At 40.7% G+C, this 19,770-nt stretch overlaps 1 long non-coding RNA gene across 1 annotated transcript; it reads right to left on the reverse strand.

Moving 5' to 3' along the window:
- Positions 1-229: 229 nt before the first annotated feature.
- Positions 230-1,878, reverse strand: LOC123049322 (uncharacterized). Its single transcript, XR_006423559.1, has 3 exons — positions 1,428-1,878; positions 1,156-1,341; positions 230-293 (listed from the first exon to the last, which is right to left on the reverse strand). It is a non-coding gene; the product is annotated as an uncharacterized lncRNA (long non-coding RNA).
- Positions 1,879-19,770: the final 17,892 nt, after the last annotated feature.

Consider the following 19,770-nt stretch of genomic DNA (forward strand, 5'->3'; position numbering starts at 1 on the left):
TTATTATATCACTCGCAACTTTCATGATCTCACATACCAATCCCCGTCTACAATGGCATAGCAAAATCCCTACAACGTTGGCGACAAAGAAGTAAAGGCTCAGACCTACCTCATTGCACTACTGGGTTTATAATATAGCCAACTAACATATTCATGCAAACCCTACATCAAAGGACTAAATGCATATATAAAACATAGGTATAAAAGGGCATGATCGAGAAGTAACTTGCCTTGTACTGTTGATGAAGATGAAATATTATATTGAGTCGTCTCTCCTTCTCGTTACAATATATCTAACGATATAAGAAAGTACTTTAACACACAACAACATCCAAATAAAGATCCAAATAAAATATTCAAATTACAATAAAAAAAAACATTCCTACATAAGTTGTTAGGACTTGGTTACGGGTTGAGATAAGATCAAGAATGAAAATATGATATAGGGTTTGTTCTAGGGTTGGGTCAAAGTGAAGATCACGTCTTGGAGAGTTGTGAGGCAAGGTTCTATGACAAAGTCTATAATGGGTTTGATTGGAATATTTGACTTGGGTCCAATGAAAATGATAGATGGAGTTGATGCCATAAGGTTTATGTTACAAATATTTATGTAACATTTCCTAAGTCCAAATTTGTATGATGATGGCATATGACCAGAGAGGTTTTCTAGGGATCAATCTAAGAGATTTAACTTCGTGTCAAAAGTTATTAAACAATGATCGAGAATGTCAAATTAAGGTGTTAATGTTAAAACAGTGACTAAATCTTGCTGAAAAAATTATGCCATGAGTTCCAACAGAAAGGTGATGTCCTAAGGTCGAACTTTCATATAATAAACATTTTTATATGATTTATAGATTAGAAGATATAGCATTAGTACTCAATTTAACATTTAAAACAGAACTAAACTTTAACTTGCCAAAAACTGAGATCTCGAATTTTTATAATAAACTAGATGTCCCAAGGAATCCGGGGATATAAAATTTGTCGAATTTGGACATACGGTTTAGGAAATATGATTTTCCGAAGTTTGGATATTTTCCATAAAATGTATTACGGGATTAAGATTAGGCTGCTACGTGTCATGTCCCTACTGGCTGATATCCCTTTGTTTTTCTTTTTAACAGCACACATGGACGGAAGAAAAATGCTCACCGGGGGAAGGAGGTCCGGTCGGGGCGTGCTCCGGCGAGTAGGAGAGGCGGACGGTGAAGTACACCACGCGGTGATGAAGGTGATGTCGTCGTTGACGACCAATTCGTCCTCGGGAAGCCGTGTGAACCCGCTGGAGTTCGCCGGAGTTTCCGGTTGGATGTACTCGTCGCCGTTCGTGAGCTCCGGCTGTGGATTCGAGAGGTTCAAGGGTTCAGGGAGGTGCGCAAAATACAAATAGAGACAATGAATGATAGGAAGGGTCGGGGCTTCACCACACGTGACTGAAACTTCGTCGGAAGCTGCGGCAGAGTTCGGACTCCGGCTACAAATTGACAACCATGGGGAGGGAGATGGAGAGGGGTTTCTGGAGAGGAGGTGGGAGGCTTCGAGGCGCTACTCAGGGTTCCTTTTATAGAGGAAGGGGAGGCCGGGAGATGGAGATCAAGAGAGCTCATCGTGGCCAATAATGGCAGTTTGTGCGTGTACGTTTCACGGCTCCGTGCGTCCAATTAAAGCAACGAAATTGAGTTTTAATTCCCTGAATGAGTTCTCTTGACATTCCTCAATAATTTTTGTATTGGTGGCAAGTCGTAATGGGGAATGAATTGAGTGGGAGGAGGAGAGGAAGAGGTGGGGAGCCATGGCCGTTTCTGTTATGTTCCTGCTCCACTGCTCCAGATTGAACGTGCAGAGGAAGGAGACGAGCACGTCCATGCGCCTGGGGTTGAGGTGTGATCGCTAGATGGGCTTCAGTGGAAAAAAAATATTAGGCCCAAGGAGCAAGAGAAGGAAAATAATTTTTGAAGAGAGGTGGGCTTGGTTGGCTGTGCTCCTGCTGGACACGTGCACTGAGCGAATCATAGCTTAGGATGAGATGGGTTGGATTAGTAGGTTTGCCAGGTTTAATTAGTTATAATAGACAAGTTACCAAAAAGTTTAACTAACTCCAGAAATAAAAAATGTCACATATACGAAGTTACTATTTAGAGCCTAGAAACAATACTTTCATAACGTGATAAAATTATTTTTGCGCACAAACTTGGGTTTTATGAATACCCAAAATGACCAAAAATATATATTAAATATTACCAATAATAGTTTTGGAGAAGTCATATTATCTCCTCTCATATTTTATTTGATTAATTTGGAAATATTTAAACGACAGTAAAACTCCAAATAATATCATATTTCAATTGGAACTCCAAAATCCAGACAAACTCCATATGAAATATTCATCCACCACATTTGAGAAAGTCATCTTATTCTCACTCCAAAATTGTGATTGTGGTTTCCAATATTTCAAAAAAAAGTCAAACAGAAATTAAAGCCCTTTGATTTCTTGAATAAACTTCCCCAACCATAGTTTTCTTTATTGGACCAAATGTTACCCGACTTTATAACATGATTAGAAAAAGTTTTAAACAAGAACTCAAAAGGTTTTAATTCTCGTGAAAAAATAAAATAATTTCACACAATCCATGACACAACAATCAAACAAACTTCCTATTTATTTATTTAATTTAACATTCCAAAATATAGAATTTTGGGATGTTACAGGATAATATTACTTTCAACATTAATGGGCGTACCTGGGATATAATGCTTTATTCGTTGTCCATTGACAACCTTCGGGTTAGTACCTTCGGAATTATTTATTTTGATGGCTCCAGACCGATAAACCTCCTCGATAACATAGGGGCCTTCCCATTTTGAGAGGAGTCTTCCCGCAAAGAATCTAAAACGAGAGTTGTACAAAAGAACATATTCTCCGACTTTAAACTCACGCTTTTGGATTCTTTTGTCATGCCATCTTTTAACTTTCTCTTTGAATAATTTTGCATTTTCATAAGCTTGGGTTCTCCATTCATCTAATTAGCTTATATCAAATAACCTCTTTTCCCGAGCAAGTTTGAAATCATAATTGAGTTCTTTAATTGCCCAATATGCTTTATTTTCTAATTCAAGAGGCAAATGACAAGCCTTTCCATAGACCATTTTATAAGGAGAGATACCCATAGGGTTTTTATATGCTGTTCTATAAGCCCAAAGTGCATCATCCAATTTCTTAGACCAATTCTTCCTGGACCTATTGGCAGTCTTTTGCAAAATTAATTTTATTTCTCTATTGCTAAGTTCAACTTGACCACTAGACTGAGGATGATAACGTGATGCAATTCTATGGTTAACATCATACTTGGCAAGCATTTTACGAAAATCACCGTGAATAAAGTGTGAACCACAATCAGTCATTAAATATCTAGGGACTCCAAACCTTGGGAAAATAACTTCCTTAAGCATTTTAATAGAGGTGTTGTGATCAGCACTGCTGGTTGGAATAGCTTCTACCCATTTAGTAACATAATCAACAGCAACCAAAATATGTGTATACCCATTAGAGGAAGGAAAAGGTCCCATGTAGTCAAATCCCCAAACATCAAATTGTTCAACGGCAAGTGAATAATTCATAGGCATTTCTTGACGCTTACCGATATTACCTATTCTTTGACATTCATCACAAGATGAGACGTACTTACGGGCATCCTTGAAGAGAGAAGGCCAGTAAAATCCAGACTGCAGTACCTTATGAGCAGTTCTATCTCCAGCATGATGCCCTCCATAAGATTCTGAGTGACATTTCCATAGGATTTGTCCCTGTTCATGCTCAGGTACACAACGTCTAATAATACCATCTACTCCTTCTTTATAAAGATGTGGGTCATCCCAAAAATAGTGTCTTAAATCATAGAAGAATTTTTTCTTTTGTTGGTATGTAAAGCTAGGTGGAAAATATTTAGCAACAATGTAATTAGCATAGTCAGCATACCAAGGAGTACTACGAGAAACATTTATTGCAGCTAACTGCTCATTAGGAGAACTATCATCAATAGGTAGTGGGTCATCAAGGACATTTTCAAGCCTAGACAAGTTATTAGCTACGGGGTTCTCAGGTCCTTTTCTATCAATGATATGTAAATCAAATTCTTGTAAAAGAGAACCCAACGAATAAGTCCAAGTTTAACATCCTTCTTTTCCATAAGATATTTAATAGCAGCATGGTATGTGTGAACAGTTACTTTGGAATCAACAATATAAGGTCTAAATTTATCACAAGCAAACACCACTGATAAGAATTCTTTTTCAGTAGTAGCATAATTTCTTTGAGCACTGTCTAGAGTTTTACTAGCATAATGAATAACATTCAATTTCTTATCAACTCTTTGTCCTAGAACAGCACCAACAACATAATCACTAACATCACACATAATTTCAAAAGGCAAGTTCCAATCAGGTGGTTGAACAATAGGTGCAGAAATTAAGGCTTTCTTGAGTGTTTCAAAGGCTTCTAAACTATCATCATCAAAAACAAAAGGAATATCCTTTTGCAAAAGACTAGTAAGAGGCCTAGAAATTTTAGAGAAGTCTTTGATAAATCTCCTATAGAAACCAGCATGACCTAGGAAACTACGAATACCTTTTATATCTTTAGGACATGGCATTTTCTCAATGGCATCAAACTTAGCTTGGTCCACTTCAATACCTCTTCCAGAAATTTTATGACCCAAGACAATGCCTTTATTAACCATAAAGTGGCACTTCTCCCAATTCAAGACAAGATTTATTTGTTCACATCTCTGCAATACTCGATCAAGATTGCTTAAACAATCATCAAAAGACTTCCCATAAACAGAAAAGTCATCCATGAAAACCTCAACAATCTTTTCACAAAAATCAGAGAATATAGTAGTCATACATCTTTGAAAGGTAGCAGGTGCATTACATAAACCAAAAGGCATACATCTATAAGCATAGGTTCCAAAAGGACAAGTAAAAGTGGTCTTTTCTTGATCAGGCTGAGAAACAGGTATTTGTGAAAATCCAGAATATCCATCAAGGAAGCAAAAGTGTGTGTGCTTAGATAATCTTTCAATCATTTGATCAATAAAAGGCAAAGGGTAATGATCTTTTCTAGTTGCTTTATTTAATTTTCTAAAATCAATTACCATTCTATAGCCTGTAACAATTCTTTGTGAAATGAGTTCATTCTTATCATTAGGAACAACAATTATACCTCCTTTCTTAGGGACACAATGAACAAGACTTACCCATCTACTATCAGCTATGAGATAGATTATACCTGCTTCGAGAAGTTTTAATATTTCCGTTCTTACCACCTTTTTCATCTTCAGATTTAACCGACGTTGGTGGTCAACAATTGGTTTAGCATCAGGTTCCATATTAATTTTGTGCTGACATAGAGTGGGACTAATGCCTTTTAAATCATCAAGACTATATCCAATAGCAGCTCGGTGCTTCCTTAGAACTTTCAATAATCTTTCTTCTTCATGTTCTGAAAGGTTAGCACTGATAATAACAAGATATATTTTCTTTTCATCAAGATAAGCATATTTCAAAGTGTCAGGCAATTGTTTTAATTCAAACACAGGATCACCTTTAGGTGGAGGAGGACCTCCCAGAGTTTCAATAGGCAAATTGTGTTTAAGTAGAGGACATTGTTCAAAGAAAATCTTATCTATTTCATTTCTTTCATGCATATGTAAATCATTTTCATGGTCTAGCAAATATTGTTCTAAAGGATCAGTAGGTGGTACAACAATAGAAGCAAGACCAATTAATTCATCCTTACCAGGCAATTCTTTTTCATGATGATTTCTACTAAACTTGAAAAAATTAAACTCATGAGACTCATTACCAAAACTAACACCGACAGTTTGTTTCTTACAATCTATTCTAGCATTAACGGTGTTCAAGAAGGGTCTACCAAAGATAATGGGACAGAAGTCATCTTGTGGGGAACCAAGAACAAGAAAATCAATAGGGTATTTTATTTTCCCACACAAGACTACAACATCTCTAACAATCCCAATTGGTGATATAATATCTCTATTGCAAGCTTAATAGTAACATCAATATCTTCTATTTCAGCAGGTGCAATATCATTCATAATTTCTTGGTACAAGGTATAAGGAATTGCACTCACACTAGCACCCACATCACATAAGCCATGTTTAATGGTAAGTTTAATAGTAACATCTATGTCTTCTACTTCTGCTGGTGCTATGTCATTCATAATTTTTTTTGATATAAGGTGTAAGGAATATCACTCACACTAGCACCTATGTCACATAAACCATGATAACAGTGATATCCTATTTTAACTGAGATGACAGGCATGCCCACAACAGGTCTATGTTTATCCCTTTTATCAGGTGTAGCAATTCTAGCAGCTTCTTCACAGAAATAAATAACATGCACGTCCATATCTTCTTCCAAGATATCTTTAACCATATCAATGCTAGGTTCTACTTTAATTTGTTCATCAGGTTTAGGTGTTCTAATATAGCTTTTGTTAACCACAGTTGAAACTTTAGCATGTTCCTTTATCCTAATAGGAAAAGGTGGTTTCTCAATATAAGCAGAAGGGACAACTGGATCAACATTATAAATTATAGTTTCTTCTCTAACCGGTAGCGGTTCTTTAATTTCTTCTTTAATAGGTGGGTGATATTTAAACCACTTCTCTTTAAGGAGTTCAACATGAGTAGCAAATGATTCACAAAAGGAGGCTACTATCTCAGAGTCAAGTCCATACTTAGTGCTAAACTTTTGAAAAGCATCGGTATTCATAAAAGATTTAACACAATCATACTTAAGCTTAATATCTGACTCTTTACCTTCGTCGAGTTCCCAATCTTCAGAGTTGCGTTTAATTCTTTCCAAAAGATCCCACCGGAATTCAATAGTCTTCCTCATAAAAGAACTAGCACAAGAAGTATCAAGCATGGTTTGATCATTACGAGAAAGCCGAGCATAAAAGTTCTGGATAATAATTTCTCTTGAGAGCTCATGATTGGGGCATGAATATAACATTGACTTAAGCCTCCCCCAAGCTAGAGCGACACTTTCTCCTTCACAAGGCCAAAAATTATATATATAATTCCAATCACGATGAACTAGATTCATAGGATAATTTTTTTGGTGGAACTCCAATTTCAAACGATTCCAATTCAATGATCCAATATCACCGCATAGCCTATACCATGCCAATTATTTTCCCTTCAAAGATAAAGGGAAAACCTTTTTCATCACTTCATCTCCGATAAACCTGCAAGCTTAAACAATCCACAAATTTGTTCTACATATATCAAGTGCATATCAGGATGTTCGGTTCCATCTCCTACATAAGGATTAGCTAGCAGTTGTTTTATCATACCCAAGGGAATTTCGTATTCAATATTTTCAGTAGGTTCAGTAGGTTTAGGGGTAGCTAATTGTGGTTTTGGTCAAGGTGAAGATACCCCGAACAAACCCCTCAAAGGATTGTTTTCCATTGTAACAAGTGACAAAAAATTTCAGCACACTATATAAATGTTTCCTTACCAAATTCCACATACCAAAGGCGCTTCACTCCCCGGCAACGGCGCCAGAAAATAGCCTTGATGACCCACAAGTATAGGGGATCAATTGTAGCTCTTTTCAATAAGTAAGAGTGTAGAACCCAACGAGGAGCAGAAGGAAATGACAAGTAGTTTTCAGTAAGGTAATGTTTGCAAGTGCTGAAATTGTAAGTAGCAGAGTAGTTTGATAGCAAGATAATTTGTAACAAGCAAGTAACGATAGTAGTAACAAAAGTGCAGAAAGGTAGCCCAATACTTTTGAGGAAAAGGACAGGCCAAAACGGTCTCTTATGATAAGAAAAGCGTTCCTGAGGGTACACAGGAATTTCATCTAGTCACTTTCATCATGTTGGTTTAATTCGTGTTCGCTACTTTGATAATTTGATATGTGGGTGGACCGGTGCTTAGGTGTTGTTCTTACTTGAACAAACCTCATACTTATGATTAACCCTCCCACAAGCATCCGCAACTACGAGAAAAGTATTAAGAATAAATTCTAACCATAGCATTAAACTTTTGGATCCAATCGGTCCCTTACGGAATAGCGCATAAACTGGGGTTTAAGCTTCTGTCACTCTTGCAACCCATTATCTAATTGCTACTCCACAATGCATTCCCTTGGGCCCAAATATGGTGAAGTGTCATGTGGTCGACGTTCACATGACACCACTAAGGGAATCACAACATACATACTATCAAAATATCGAACACATATCAAATTCACATGATTACTTGCAACATGATTTCTCCCGTGACCTCAAGAACAAAAGTAACTACTCGCAAATGATTATCATGCTCAAGATCAGAGGGGTATTAAATAGCATAATGGATCCGAACATATAATCTTCCACCAAATAAACCATATAGTAATCAACTACAAGATGTAATCAACACTACTAGTCACCCACAAGCACCAATCTATAGTTCCGGTAACAAGATTGAACACAAGAGATGAACTAGGGTTTGAGATGAGATGGTGTTGTTGAAGATGTTGATGGAGATTGCTGTTGGGAACGTAGTAATTTCAAAAAAATTCCTACGCACACGCAAGATCATGGTGATGCATAGCAACGAGAGGGGAGAGTGTTGTCTACGTACCCTCGTAGACTGTAAGCGGAAGCGTTATAACAACGCAGTTGATGTAGTCGTACGTCTTCACGATCGACCGATCCTAGCACGGAAGGTACGACACCTCCGCGATCTGCACACGTTCGGCTCGATGACGTCCCACGAACTCACGATCCAGCAGAGTGTCGGGGAAGAGTTTTGTCAGCACGACGGCGTGATGACGGTGATGATGAAGCTACCGGCGCAGGGCTTCGCCTAAACACTACGATGATATGACCGAGGTGGATTATGGTGGAGGGGGGCACCGCACACGGCTGGAAACAATCAACTTGTGTGTTCTGGGGTGCCCCTGCCCCCGTATATAAAGGAGCAAGGGGGAGGCCGGCCGGCCTTGGGGCACGCCAAGGAGGGGGAGGAGTCCTCCTCCTAGTAGGAGTAGGACTCCCCCTTTCCTAGTCCAACTAGGAGGAGGAAGGGGAAGGAAAGAGAGGGAAAGGAGAAGGAAAGGGGGGCGTGCCCCCCTCCCTAGTCCAATTCGGACTCCCTATAGGGAGGGGGCGCGGCTACCCCTTGTGGGATGCCTCCCCTCTTCCCTATGGCCCATGTAGGCCCAATAGCCCCCCGGGGGTTCCGATAACCCCCCGGCACTCCGATAATTATCCAGTGACCCCCGGAACACTTCCCGTGTCCGAATAGAGTCGTCCAATATATCAATCTTTATGTCTCAACCATTTCAAGACTCTTCGTCATGTCCGTGATCACATTTGGGACTCCGAACTATCTTCGGTACATCAAAACACATAAACTCATAATACCGATCGTCACCGAACTTTAAGCGTGCGGACCCTACGGGTTCGAGAACTATGTAGACATGACCTAGACACGTCTCCAGCCAATAACCAATAGCGGAACCTAGATGTTCATATTGGCTCCCACATGTTCTACGAAGATCTTTATCGGTCAAACCGCATAACAACATACGTTGTTCCCTTTGTCATCGGTATGTTACTTGTCCGAGATTCGATCGTCGGTATCTCAATACCTAGTTCAATCTCGTTACCGGCAAGTCTCTTTACTCGTTCCGTAATGCATCATCCCGCAACTAACTCATTAGTCACATTGCTTGAAAGGCTTATAGTGATGTGCATTACCGAGAGGGCCCAGAGATACCTCTCCGACAATTGGAGTGACAAATCCTAATCTCGATCTATGCCAACTCAACAAGTACCATCGGAGACACCTGTAGAGCACCTTTATAATCACCTAGTTATGTTGTGACGTTTGGTAGCACACAAAGTGTTGCTCCGGTATTTGGGAGTTGCATAATCTCATAGTCATAGGAACATGTATAAGTCATGAAGAAAGCAATAGCAATATACTAAACGATCAAGTGCTAAGCTAACGGAATGGGTCAAGTCAATCACATCATTCTCTAATGATGTGATCCCGTTAATCAAATGGCAACTCATATCTATGGTTAGGAAACATACCCATCTTTGATTCAACGAGCTAGTCAAGTAGAGGCATACTAGTGATACTCTGTTTGTCTATGTATTCACACATGTACTAAGTTTCCGGTTAATACAATTCTAGCATGAACAATAAACATTTATCATGATATAAGGAAATATAAATAACAACTTTATTATTGCTTCTAGGGCATATTTCCTTCAGTCTCCCACGAGTCAATAATTTAGTTCACATCGCCATGTGATTTAACAGCAATAGTTCACATCTTTATGTGATTAATATCCATAGTTCACATCGCCATGTAACCAACACTCAAAGGGTTTACTAGAGTCAATAATCTAGTTCACATCGCCATGTGATTAACACCCAAAGAGTACTAAGGTGTGATCATGTTTTGCTTGTGAGAGAAGTTTACAATGGATCTGCCATATTCAGATCCGTATGTATTTTGCAAATTTCTATGTCTACAATGCTCTGCACGGAGCTACTCTAGCTAATTGCTCCCACTTTCAATATGTATCCGGATTGTGACTTAGAGTCATCCTGATCAGTGTCAAAGCTTGCATCGACATTACTATTTACGATGAACTCTTTATCACCTCCATAACCGAGAAATATTTCCTTAGTCCTCTAAGGATAATTTTGACCGTTTTCCAGTGATCTACTCCTAGATCACTATTGTACTCCCTTGCTAAACTCAAGGCAGGGTATACAATAGGTCTGGTACACAGCATAGCATACTTTATAGAACCTATGACTGAGGCATAGGGAATGACTTTCATTCTCTTTCTATTTTCTGCCGTGGTCGGGTTTTGAGTCTTACTCAACTTCACACCTTGCAACACAGGCAAGAACTCCTTCTTTGACTGCTCCATTTTGAACTTGCTTCAAAAACTTGTCAAGGTATGTACTCATTGAAAAAACTTATCAAGCATCTTGATCTATCTATATAGATCTTGATGCTCAATATGTAAGCAGCTTCACCGAGGTCTTTCTTTGAAAAACTCGTTTCAAACACTCCTTTATGATTTCCAGAAAATTCTACATCATTTCCGATCAACAATATGTATTCACATATACTTATCAGAAAGGTTGTAGTGCTCCCACTCACTTTTTGTAAATACAGGCTTCACCGCAAGTCTGTATAAAACTATATGCTTTGATCACACTATGAAAGCGTACATTCCAACTCCGAGATGCTTGTACCAGTCCATAAATGGATCACTGGTGCTTACACACTTTGTTAGCATCTTTCAGATTGACAAAACCTTCTGTTGCATCATATACAACTCTTCTTTAAGAAATCCATTAAGGGATGCAGTTTTGACATCCATTTGCCAAATTTCATAAAATGCGGCAATTGCTAACATGATTCGGACAGACTTTAAGCATAGATACGAGTGAGAAACTCTCATCATAGTCAACACCTTGAACTTGTCGAAAACCTTTTGCGACAATTCTAGCTTTGTAGATAGTAACACTACTATAAGCGTCCATCTTCCTCTTGAAGATCCATTTAATCTCAATGGCTCGCCGGTCATCGGGCAAGTCAATCAAAGTCCACACTTTGTTCTCATACATGGATTCCATCGCAGATTTCATGGCCTCAAGCCATTTTGCGGAATCTGGGCTCATCATCGCTTCCTCATAGTTCGTAGGTTCGTCATGGTCAAGTAACATGACTTCCAGAATAGGATTACCGTACCACTCTGGTGCGGATCTTACTCTGGTTGACCTACGAGGGTCAGTAGTAACTTGATCTGAAGTTTCATGATCATCATCGTTAGCTTCCTCACTAATTGGTGTAGGAGTCGCAGGAACAGATTTCTGTGATGAACTACTTTCCAATAAGGGAGCAGGTACAGTTACCTCATCAAGTTCTAGTTTCATCCCACTCACTTCTTTCGAGAGAAACTCCTTCTCTAGAAAGGATCCATTCTTAGTAACGAACGTCTTGCCTTCGGATCTGTGATAGAAGGTGTACCCAACAGTCTCCTTTGGGTATCCTATGAAGACACATTTCTCCGATTTGGGTTCGAGCTTATCAGGTTGAAGCTTTTTCACATAAGCATCGCAGCCCCAAACTTTAAGAAACGACAACTTTGGTTTCTTGCAAAATCACAGTTCATATGGTGTCGTCTCAACGGATTTAGATGGTGCCCTATTTAACGTGAATGCAGCCGTCTCTAAAGCATAACCCCAAAACGATAGCGGTAAATCCGTAAGAGACATCATAGATCGCACCATATCTAGTAAAGTACGATTACGACGTTCAGACACACCAATACACTGTGGTGTTCCGGGTGGCGTGAGTTGCGAAGCTATTCCACATTGTTTCAAATGAAGACCAAACTCGAACTCAAATATTGTCCTCCACGATCAGATCGTACAAACTTTATTTTCTTGTTACGATGATTTTCCACTTCACTCTGAAATTCTTTGAACTTTTCAAATGTTTCAGACTTATGTTTCATTAAGTAGATATAACCATATCTGCTCAAATCATCTGTGAAGGTGAGAAAATAATGATACCCGCCGCGAGCCTCAACATTCATCGGACCACATACATCAGTATGTATGATTTCCAACAAATCTGTTGCCCGCTCCATTGTTCCGGAGAACGGAGTTTTAGTCATCTTGCCCATGAGGCATGGTTCGCAAGTACCAAGTGATTCATAATCAAGTGATTCCAAAAGTCCATCGGAATGGAGTTTCTTCATGCGGTTTACACCAATATGGCCCAAACGGCAGTGCCACAAATAAGTTGCACTATCATTATCAACTCTGCATCTTTTAGCTTCAATATTATGAATATGTGTGTCACTACTATTGAGATTCAACATAAATAGACCACTCTTCAAGGGTGCATGACCATAAAAGATATTACTCATATAAATAGAACAACCATTATTCTTTGATTTAAATGAATAACCGTATCGCATCAAACAAGATCCAGATATAATGCTCATGCTCAACGCTGGCACCAAATAACAATTATTCAGGTCTAAAACAAATCCCGAAGGTAGATGTAGAGGTAGCGTGCCGACCGCAATCACATCGACTTTGGAACCATTTCCCACGCGCATCGTCACCTCGTCCTTAGCCAATCTTCGCTTAATCTGTAGTCCCTGTTTCGAGTTGCAAATATTAGCAACAGAACCAGTATCAAATACCCATGCACTACTACGAGCATTAGTAAGGTACACATCAATAACATGTATATCACATATACCTTTGTTCACCTTGCCATCCTTCTTATCCGCCAAATACTTGGGGCAGTTCCGCTTCCAGTGACCAGTCCCTTTGCAGTAGAAGCACTCAGTCTCAGGCTTAGGTCCAGACTTGGGTTTCTTCACTTGAGCAGCAACTTGCTTGCCGTTCTTCTTGAAGTTCCCCTTCTTCCCTTTACCCTTTTTCTTGAAACCGGTGGTCTTGTTGACCATCAACACTTGATGCTCCTTCTTGATTTCTACCTCCGCAGCCTTTAGCATTGCGAAGAGCTCGGGAATTGTCTTATCCATCCCTTGCATGTTATAGTTCATCACGAAGCTCTTGTAGCTTGGTGGGAGTGATTGAAGAATTCTGTCAATGACACTATCATCCGGAAGATTAACTCCCAGTTGAATCAAGTGATTGTTATACCCAGACATTTTGAGTATATGCTCACTGACAGAACTATTCTCCTCCATCTTGCAGCTGTAGAACTTATTGGAGATTTCATATCTCTCAATCCAGGCATTTGCTTGAAATATTAACTTCAACTCCTGGAACATCTCATATGCACCATGACGTTCAAAACATCGTTGAAGTCCCGGTTCTAAGCCGTAAAGCATGGCACACTGAACTATCGAGTAGTCATCAGCTTTGCTCTACCAGACGTTCATAACATCTGGCGTTGCTCCTGCAGCGGGTTTGGCACCTAGCGGTTCTTCTAGGACATAATTCTTCTGTGTAGCAATGAGGATAATCCTCAAGTTACGGACCCAGTCCGTGTAGTTGCTACCATCATCTTTCAACTTAGCTTTCTCTAGGTACGCATTAAAATTCAACGGAACAACAGCACGGGCCATCTATCTACAACAACATAGACATGCAAAATACTATCATGTACTAAGTTCATGATAAATTAAAGTTCAATTAATCAAATTACTAAAGAACTCCCACTTAGATAGACATCCCTCTAATCATCTAAGTGATCACGTGATCCATATCAACTAAACCATGTCCGATCATCACGTGAGATGGAGTAGTTTTCAATGGTGAACATCACTATGTTGATCATATCTACTATATGATTCACGCTCGACATTTTGGTCTCAGTGTTCCGACGCCATATCTGCATATGCTAGGCTTGTCAAGTTTAACCCGAGTATTCTGCGTGTGCAAAACTGGCTTGCACCCGTTGTATGTGAACGTAGAGCTTATCACACCCGATCGTCACGTGGTGTCTCAGCACGACGAACTTTCGCAACGGGGCATACTCAGGGAGAACACTTGTACCTTGAAATTTAGTGAGAGATCATCTTATAATGCTACCGCCGAACTAAGAAAAATAAGATGCATAATGGATAAACATCACATGCAATCAATATAAGGGATATGATATGGCCATCATCATCTTGTGCCTTTGATCTCCATCTCCAAAGCACCGTCATGATTACCATCGTCACCGGCGCGACACCTTGATCTCCATCGTTGCATCGTTGTCGTCTCGCCAACTATTGCTTCCACGACTATCGCTACCGCTTAGTGATAAAGTAAAGCAATTACATGGCAATTGCATTTCATACAATAAAGCAACAACCATATGGCTCCTGCCAGTTGCCGATAACTCCATTACAAAACATGATCATCTCATACAATGAAATTTAGCATCATGTCTTGACCATATCACATCACAACATGCCCTGCAAAAACAAGTTAGACGTCCTCTACTTTGTTGTTGCAAGTTTTACGTGGCTGCTACGGGCTGAGCAAGAACCATTCTTACCTACGCATCAAAACCACAACGATTTTTTGTCAAGTATGTGTTGTTTTAACCTTCAACAAGGACCGGGCGTAGCCACACTCGATTCAACTAAAGTTGGAGAAATTGACACCCGCCAGCCACCTGTGTGCGAAGCACGTCAGTAGAACCAGTCTCGCGTAAGCGTACGCGTAATGTCGGTTCGGGCCGCTTCATCCAACAATACGGCCGAATCAAAGTATGACATGTTGGTAAGCAATATGACTATTATCGCCCAAAACTCACTTGTGTTCTACTCGTGCATATAACATCTACGCATAAACCAGGCTCTGATACCAATATTGGGAACGTAGTAATTTCAAAAAAAAATCCTACGCACACACAAGATCATGGTGATGCATAGCAACGAGAGGGGAGAGTGTTGTCTACGTACCCTCGTAGACCGTAAGCGGAAGCGCGGTTGATGTAGTCGTACGTCTTCACGATCGACCGATCCTAGCACCGAAGGTACGACACCTCCGCGATCTGCACACGTTCGGCTCGGTGACGTCCCACGAACTCAGATCCAGCAGAGTGTCGAGGAAGAGTTTCGTCAGCATGACGGCGTGATGACGGTGATGATGAAGCTACCGGCGCAGGGCTTCGCCTAAACACTGCGACGATGTGACCGAGGTGGATTATGGTGGAGGGGGGCACCGCACACGGCGGGAAACAATCAACTTGTGTGTTCTAGGGTGTCCCCCTGCCCCCGAATATAAAGGAGCAAGGGGGAGGCCGGCTGGCCTTGGGGCGCGCCAAGGAGGGGTAGGAGTCCTCCTCCTAGTAGGAGTAGGACTCCCCCTTTCCTAGTCCAACTAGGAGGAGGAAGGGGGAAGGAAGGAGAAGGAAAGGGGGGCGCGCCCCCCCTCCCTAGTCCAATTCGGACTCCCTATAGGGAGGGGGCGCGGCTGCCGCTTGTGGGCTGCCTCCCCTCTTTCCTGTGCCCCATGTAGGCCCAATAGTCCCCCGGGGGTTCTGATAACCCCCCAGCACGCCGATAATTATCCGGTGACCCCCGGAACACTTCCGGTGTCCGAATATAATCGTCCAATATATCAATCTTTATGTCTCGACCATTTCGAGACTCCTCGTCATGTCCGTGATCACATCCGGGACTCTGAACTATCTTCGGTACATCAAAACACATAAACTCATAATACCGATCATCGCCGAACTTTAAGCGTGCGGACCCTACGGGTTCGATAACTATGTAGACATGACCTAGACACGTCTCCGGTCAATAACCAATAGCGGAACCTGGATGTTCATATTGGCTCCCACATATTCTACGAAGATCTTTATTGGTCAAACCGCATAACAACATACGTTGTTCCCTTTGTCATCGGTATGTTACTTGTCCGAGATTCGATCGTCGGTATCTCAATACCTAGTTCAATCTCGTTACTGGCAAGTCTCTTTACTCGTTCCGTAATGCATCATCCCGCAACTAACTCATTAGTCACATTGCTGGCAAGGCTTATAGTGATCTGCATTACCGAGAGGGCCCAGAGATACCTCTTCGACAATCGGAGTGACAAATCCTAATCTCGATCTATGCCAACTCAACAAGTACCATCAGAGACACCTGTAGAGCACCTTTATAATCACCCAGTTATGTTGTGACCTTTGGTAGCACACAAAGTGTTCCTCCGGTATTCGGGAGTTGCATAATCTCATAGTCATAGGAACATGTATAAGTCATGAAGAAAGCAATAGCAATATACTAAACGATCAAGTGCTAAGCTAACGGAATGGGTCAAGTCAATCACATCATTCTCTAATGATGTGATCCCGTTAATCAAATGACAACTCATGTCTATGGTTAGGAAACATAACCATCTTTGATTCAACGAGCTAGTCAAGTAGAGGCATACTAGTGACACTCTGTTTGTCTATGTATTCACACATGTACTAAGTTTCCGGTTAATACAATTCTAGCATGAATAATAAACATTTATCATGATATAAGGAAATATAAATAACAACTTTATTATTACCTCTAGGGCATATTTCCTTCAATTTCCCTCCCCAAGGTGGGAGAGTTGTTGGTGATGATGATGACGATGATTTGCCCCTCCTGGAGGGAAGTTCCCCCGGCGGAATCGCTCCGCCAGAGGGCAAAAGTTTTCCTGCCCAAGTTCCGCCTCGAGACGGCGGCGCTCCATCCCGAAAGTCCTCTCCTTATTTTTCCTTGGTCAAAATGACCTATATACCAGAAGATGGGCGCCGGAGGTGGGCCTGGGTGAGCACAACCCACCAGGGCGCGCCCAGGTGGGTTGTGCCCACCTGGTGGGCCCCCTTTGGTAGTTATTTGCTCCAATAATTCTTAAATATTCCATTAAAAATCTCCGTGATGTTTTAGCTTGTTTGGAGTTGTGCAGAATAGGTATCCTGACGTAGCTTTTCCACGTCCAGATTTCCAGTTACCGGAATTCTCCCTCTTTGTGTGTACCTTGCAAATTATGAGAGAAAAGACATTAGAATTACTCCAAAAAGCATTATTATGGATAAAAACATTATAAATAATAGTAAGAAAACATGATGCAAAATGGACGTATCATTTACCCACCGATATACATAACCTCGCCACCCTGAGTTTCTTAGATGACGCCTACGAAATGCCCCCTTTCCCAGAAATCCCCATCCCCGCCCCCTTCCCCCACTCTAGAGAGTCGCAACCTAAGCCCGGCTACGCTTCCCGAGGAGCTTGAGGCGAGAATGGCCCAATAGAGCTTTATCGCGGCCTCTTCACCCAACATCGGCGAGGTGGCCGCCAAGGAAGCTAACGACAATGACTGGACCTGGATTAAGCCTTTCAATCAGTGGGCTAGAGTATTCTGGCATGTCGCGGATGCCGGCGACGACATCGAGGTCGTAGACCCCGACGGCTTGACGTGGGTTATGTCACAGGTTAAGTTGCCCACTGCCAACTCTTCGGGTTCGACAACCATCGATCTCATCGATGGCCCTGCCGCTGATCTCCTGCGGCTCGTTATGAACAATTTGCCATCCTTCATCGCCATGGATCCCCTTTTGTCATTTCTGAAGGACATGTTCTGTGACATTGGCCTGGGATCCTCAGCTGGCAAGTCAGACCTCATCGACGGTGACCACGAGGAGGAGCCAATCCATGACAAGTGAGGAAACCATGATTTGTTTTCTCGAACCCCTTTTGTAGTGAGAACATGTCCAGTATTTATTGCCATGTTAGGTTGTTTGCAATACGCCTTGTTTATTTCTACGGTTTATGTTTGTTTGGTTGTTTGTAGTTAGCATATGTCCACTTCCAATTGCCATCTTTAGTTGTTCGTAGTATGCCTTATTTATTTCAGCTATTAACAGTGTGATGTTCTATATGTGCTAGTATGAACTGTGCAGTTCAATTTCATCAATACCAAATTTAACAATAGCTAGATGAATGACTATAATTGGTTGTTGTTAAGCATGTTGTACTCCCTCCGAATCTTTTTAGTTCGCATACAAGATTTGCCTCAAGTCAGGCCTCTTAAAGTTTGACCAACTTTATAGAACAAAATACCAACATTCACAATAAAAAATAAATATCAGTACATGTGTCATGACTTAAATTTTCATATTGTATAACTTTATCATTCTAGATGTTGATATTGTTTCATATAAATAAGGTCAAACTTTATGAAGTTTGACTTCAGACAATTCTTATATGCAGAGTAAAAAGGACCGGAGGGAGTATTGAACACGCCTTTCCATTTGATTTAACAATGGCACTGTTTGGATACTCTAACTTAGCTAGAGGTTAGAGTTAGTTTCTAGCTCATGACAGTTAAAAGGGAGAGAGAGAGATTGGTGTAATAGTTGATTGTATTGCCTGAGCCTCGTGGGCATATATATAGGAGTACATGGTCATCTTGGAGTACAAGTCAAGGTAGAATAAATACTACGCTATCCTATATTTCCTAAATAACAATGATACTCAACAATGACTAACCCTGAACTAACTCTAGCCAAAGAGGTGTTTGGATGACACTGTTGGATTGACAATAAATGCACTAGGAGAACTAGCCCCAATCAGCACCTCTTGGGTGGGATAGTTGTTTTGGGTGGGTTTGACACAACTAGCTCAAACTAGCCCTCATGTTTGGATACTTTAGGGCTATTTGAGCCCAAACTAGCTCAAACTAACTCTAACGCATGGATCCAAATAGGGCCAATAACTAGTGTACTTAGACCTGCACAATACAAGTTTGAATGACTACGCTTGGTTGTTTTTTAATATTAGGCCTGTTGCAGTTAATAACACATCTCTCCACTTCTTGTTTTTAAATATTAGGTTTTTAACAATTTGGTCTTGCACATGTAGGTAATGCTATCAGAGGTTTTGACCCACTGTTTGACCCTTTTTGCATATGTGGAAATGAGTTGTCCATTAATATCACTCAAGTCAAGACACTTAGAAAGATTGTTACGATAAAGAAATTAGCGACAAAAAACAACAAGAACTTTGTCTGCACAATGAAGAAGACATCAGTTCACTACAGAATGGTACTAACTGTTATACCTTGTCTTTTTAATTCCTTTGCGCCATTTCAAATCTGGAGAAGATATTTATGCATATCCTTGTTTTCAGGCCTTTCTAAAGCAGTTCACTGATGATTACCTCTCAAACCACCTGTATGG

Source organism: Triticum aestivum, chromosome 2D (assembly GCF_018294505.1).
Source record: "Triticum aestivum cultivar Chinese Spring chromosome 2D, IWGSC CS RefSeq v2.1, whole genome shotgun sequence".
Lineage (NCBI taxonomy): Eukaryota > Viridiplantae > Streptophyta > Magnoliopsida > Poales > Poaceae > Triticum > Triticum aestivum.